The 5,619-nt window shown below is 45.3% G+C and overlaps 1 pseudogene; it reads left to right on the top strand.

Annotated features, from left to right (window-relative positions):
• The first annotated feature begins 718 nt into the window (after positions 1–718).
• On the top strand, positions 719–4,716 carry LOC119325637 (annotated as a pseudogene).
• Positions 4,717–5,619: the final 903 nt, after the last annotated feature.

Below are 5,619 nucleotides of genomic sequence, written 5' to 3'. Positions count from 1 at the left end.
CGATTTTTATGAATATTTAAAAAATGATAAGAACACATATGGAGATAAAACCTAAAGAAAGAAAATGTGTTGAAAAGAGAAATTAACTTGAATAGGAAAACGGAAAGAACACAAAAAATTAACGAAAATAAAAGAAAAAAGAACCAGAAAAAGGAAGAATAAAAAAACAGAAAGAATAAATATAAAAAAGGAAAAATAAAAACCGGTTCAGGAACCTTCTAGATGGTTCCCAAAACCAGTAAGAATCGGCTGGGAGAAGGTTGGCAAAACCGGAACTTGTACGAACGGTACAGATGGGCTGGCCCAAAACCAGTAAGAATCTCTCTGTGCGATAAGTCGACAGTTTCACGCAATATGCGTCCAATAGGTTTTTCCGGCGCTTAAGGCGCGATATAGGAAATGCCGGAAGGGAGTAGGATTCTAGCAGCGACCTGGAAGCCCAAGAACATTGTTATTTTGAAGAATAAGCCCAAGAACATTGCAGTACGATTTTTTTTTCCTTGAACAGCACATTGCAGTACGGATAATGATGAGACTTCCCTTCAAAAAAGGAAATTAACTGTAGCGTCGAATTTTCGGCTTCACGTCCACCGTCATCAACCCGCGGTAAACACGGAACGGGAGTGCTGGGTTCCCTTCGTGCTCCTATATATAAGGACACGCGATCCGCGCTACCGCACTATCGCGAATCCCGATCGACTCACCGCCGGCCCGCACCATGTCCAACGGAAGCACTCCCGACCCACTCCACCCCTCCACCGGAGGCGTCAAATACGTTCCCAGCGTCTTCCCCAGCGGAGAGTCCGACGACGATGAGTTCCCCGCATACGGAGAGTTCTCGCTGAGGCTGAGACCGCGCCGCAATCTCCGCTACGGTGGCGTCGACGAAGAGAGCCGTCCTTCCTCCCCCGCCTTGCTCCCGCATAGCAGGCCCAGCTGCTCCGTCCTCCGGGGGTCTCGGCTGCACACAGAATCTGTCTGTCATCGCTCCTCCGACTCCCTCGAGGCTCCCTTGGTTAACCTGAAGCAGCAGAGGCGTCGCCCTTTGGCCTCCAGTGCTGCTGCCCCCGCCTCCGGTGGAGTTGCTCCGGCGCACTTCGTGACCCCGGCCGCAGGAACGGCGAGCCCGGTCGCCTTCTCGACCTCTCCGTCGCCGATCGATTTGACAGCCGCAGCCGATGCTCCCGGCGGTCGTACCAGCGGATCCGTGTACAGGCCGCCCGTTGTGAAGACCCGCACCACATTGAACAGTTCTGCCGGAGGCCGGCGCGGTTCTCTCGTGGGCGCCGCGCCCAAGGCAGCTCCGACTCCGAAGGAGACGGCTTTGAGCACGTACGGCCGGGATATGACGGTGGTGGCTGGCATGACTGATCCGGTGATCGGCCGCGACGACGAGATCGATCGTGTCGTCTGCATCCTGTGCCGCCGGACCAAGAACAGCGCCCTGCTGGTCGGCGCACCGGGAGTCGGCAAGACGGCCATTGCCGAGGGGCTCGCTCGGCGCATCGCAGGTGGGATGGTGCCCGCCGCTCTGGCCGGGGCGCGCGTGGTGGAGGTCGACCTTGGGGCGATGGTGGCAGGGACCCAGTACCGCGGCATGTTCGAGCAACGCCTCAAGGATGTGATCAAGGAAGCGGAGGATGCGGACGGCCAGGTAGTTCTGTTCATTGACGAGGTGCACATGCTTGTCGGCTCCGGGAAGACCAAGGGCGGCAGCATGGACGGCGCCAACCTGCTGAAGCCGGCATTGGCCCGCGGTCGTATCCGATGCGTGGGCGCTACGACTTTCGACGAGTACCGCAAGTACATTGAAAAAGACGCCGCACTGGAGCGACGGTTCCAGAAGGTGCATGTGGAGGAGCCAAGCACGCAGGCAACCATTTGTATTCTGCGGGGGCTAAAGCAGCGGTATGAAGAGCACCATGGCCTGAAGATTCAGGATGCTGCTCTTGTTGCTGCTGCACAGCTTGCTGGCCGCTATATAACTGGTGAGCAGTCTTAATTTCTTTCAACACTTATTTCTTTCAACACTTGCTTGCATTGGTTTCCTTTGTGCTGTATTAATATACTGTCGGTTGGGTTAAAAGCATAAAAGTCTTATATATGCTATTTCTAATAAGTAATAACATGAGTTCACATGTGATGACTTAATAAAATGCATTTGATTACTAAAACAGGTAATATGCAAAAAGTATCAATTGGTAAATAGTGTAGAGATTGTAGATTACAACAACAGCAGGGGCAACAAGAAATTAGATTACACGTTGTTTTATCCACATTTTTTTATTCCCTCCATTTCAAAATATAAGGTGATTTTTTAAGTCAATCCTTTATTTGTTTGACCTAGTTTATAGGGGGGAAATCAGCACCCACAATATCAAATAAACAAAACATGAGACATTATTTCATAATGGATCTAATGATATATTTTCTAATGATACTGATGTGGTAATGATACTGAAGGGGAGCCTTGGCGTAGTGGTAAAGCTGCCGTCTTGTGACTAGGAGGTCATGGGTTCAAGTCTTGGAAAGCTGGTAGAAATTAGTACACCTTATCTTTATTTTGGAATAGATGGGGCATTCATTAATATCTTCAATTTTGAGTTTTGAGCTTTGCGTGAATCAGACATGACTGGTGATCGGTTCTTTCACACTCACCTAATCACGTAGAAAAAATGATGAATATTAAAAATAGAGTATCATAATTGGTCATTTGACTTATGATGTCACTTTTATATTTAAACCATTTAAATATAGGTTTTGTGCTATTTGTGCACTACAATTCAAGGGCAAGAGTGCTTATACATTCATATTGTTTTTGAGTGATTGAGTCTAATGACATTAGATACGCTTGAGTAATGTAGCATTGTGTAATACTCCCATCAAGTTGCATACATGTGGGATGTTGGATAAAATTGATGGTTTTTAATGTTATCAATAGGTCGTCAATTTCCTGATAAGGCAATTGATCTGATTGACGAGGCATGTTCCACCACAAGGATGCAGATTGATAGCCAAAGACAATGGAGCGCAACACAAAGTACCTCCACAAGAGCAGTGCGGGAAGGAGTTCTTGGCCCAGATCATGTTGCGCAAGTAGGCAGTCTTAATAGTGTTTGTTAATATTCCCATTGTGCCGGTAATAATCTCCTTTTGAATATTTCCTTTATTTCAATGTGATATGCTTCTCTTGTTTCATTTGTTATTTGAAGGTTGTGAGTCGATGGACAGGAATTCCCGTCGCCACACTTGATGAAGAGGAGAAGGATAAGTTGATCCACCTTGCTAACAGATTGCATGAGCGAGTCGTTGGCCAGGATGAAGCGGTCAATTTGGTTGCACAACGGTGTTACGTGCTAGAGCTGGTCTTGATCAATCTGGCCAACCGATAGGATCTTTCCTCTTTCTAGGACCGACTGGTGTGGGAAAGACCGAGCTCGCAAAAGCTCTTGCTGAGCAACTATTCAATACTGAGAAGATGTTGGTTCGCTTTGACATGTCTAAGTACGTTAATAGTGGATCTGTGTTGCGCCTCATTGGAGCACCTCCGAGGTTTGTGTAGTGTTCTCTTGTCAACATTATATTTCCATACTTATCCTTGCTTTGGCTAATTTTAGTGCTTGTTTTGTGACATTTCAAGTTATCATGGTCATGAAGATGGTGGGCAACTGACTGAGAAAATCAGGAGGCGCCCATACAGTGTTATACTCTTTGATGAGGTGGAGAAGGCAGATCCGTCAGTGTTTAATGTTTTTCTTCAGCTCCTTGATGATGGTATGTTGACTGATGGCAAGGGACGGACCGTGGATTTCAAGAATACCATCATCATTATGACATCAAATATGGGAGCAGAGCACCTAACAGCAGGAATGAATGGAGAAACAACAATGGAAGCAGCACACGGTCTTGTTATGGAACAGGTTTGTGAACAAACTATTTTCTTAGGGGTGCAATAGTTGTATTATGATTTTCATATGTACTTGTTTGGGCAGGTTCAGAAATGCTTCAAGCCCGAGCTTCTCAACAGATTGAGTGAGGTGGTGATATTTGAACCTCTTTCGCATGACAAACTGAAGGAGGTAGTCAAAATCCAGATGAAGATTATTATTGCCAGTGTAGCTAACAAGGGTATCTCTCTAGTTGCAAGTGACGATGCGCTAGATGTCATTCTGTCAGAATCATACAACCCAGTAAGTGTAGTTCATTTTCATTTTTACAAAAAATAGACATGCGTATTCACCAGTCTATATGTTTTGGTAATCATGCTACTCTCCCCACAGATGTATGGTGCAAGGCCCATAAGGAGGTGGGTGCATAAGAATGTCATGACAAAGCTCTCGGAGTTGCTGGTCAAAGGGGAAGTCGATGAGGGCAGTATGGTTTCCGTTGATGCTACGACCGACAAGAAGGGGCTGGAATATCAAGTGGTGAAGAAGGTGATAGAGGCACAGGGCAAGAAGCTAGTGATGGAGGTTCCTAGCGACTCCTACGATAGTGACGATGTGGTTGAGGTCTTTCCCGTAGCGAAGAAGGCAAAGGTAGTGGGCTTTTAGCATACTAACAAATGGCAAGTGAATGAGCTGGTCTAATCAGTGGTAGTGCTTCGGTAATAAAAGATGCTTCTTTTAGGTATTACTAGTTAATAACAAACATCTAGATAACAATATGTGTGGTCCAGGTTTTGCATCATTGTTTTGCTAGTTTGTTGCTCCCTAATCTATAGCTTGCAACTTTGCCTTCCTTTATCTATCTTGAACCTAAATTTGTGTCATGAGATAGTTACAGCCTATGTGTGTGTGTGTGTGTGTGGTACTGTGGTCTTTATGTCATTTACATGTTACTCGAGCATGTTGCGGTCTTTTCTCGAATCAATGGTGTGAGAGGTGGAAAATAGTAAAAAATAAGCTGGACCATCGAATGATGGCTTGATGGCATAGATTTGTATGAAGAAATCTATGCATGATTTTTTAAAGGCCCTTCACTCAAAGTAAGTTTTATTTCCACACTCTCTAGTTCAATCACATCTCCCCTACATAAAAGCGGCATAGGACCCAAAGAATCCCTAGCGGTGCGCCAATGGAGGGGTTGATCTCTGGTGGCTCCTAAACGTTTCATCATCAAAGATGTTGTTTGAGGTAGATCAGTCCCTCTTCTGCTCTGATGTTGTCTGCTATTTCTTGAGCTTGCACTGGTTTTTCCCTTGCAGAGATAAGTATTTCCCTCAGCTTAAGAACTAAGGTATCAATCCAGTAGGAGACAACGCACAAATCACCAATACCTGCACAAACAATCAAACAACTTGCACCCAACGCGATAAAGGGTTGACAATCCCTTCACGGTCACTTGCAAAAATAAGATCTAATAGAGATAGATAAAACTAAACAAAAGATAAAGTAAATATTTTGGGGTTTTTTGGTTTATGGATCAGAAAGTAAAAGATTGCAAAATAGTAGATTGGAAACTTATATGATGGAAAATAGACCCGGGGGCCATAGGTTTCACTAGAGGCTTCTCTCAAGATAGCAAATAATGCGCTGGGTGAACAAATTACTGTCAAGCAATTGATAGAAAAGCGCAAAGTTATGACGATATCTAAGGCAATGATTATGAAATATAGGC

Source organism: Triticum dicoccoides, chromosome 6B, assembly GCF_002162155.2.
Source record: "Triticum dicoccoides isolate Atlit2015 ecotype Zavitan chromosome 6B, WEW_v2.0, whole genome shotgun sequence".
Lineage (NCBI taxonomy): Eukaryota > Viridiplantae > Streptophyta > Magnoliopsida > Poales > Poaceae > Triticum > Triticum dicoccoides.
The sequence above is the reverse complement of the archived record's forward strand: the minus strand, read 5'-3'. Positions and strand labels throughout refer to the sequence as shown.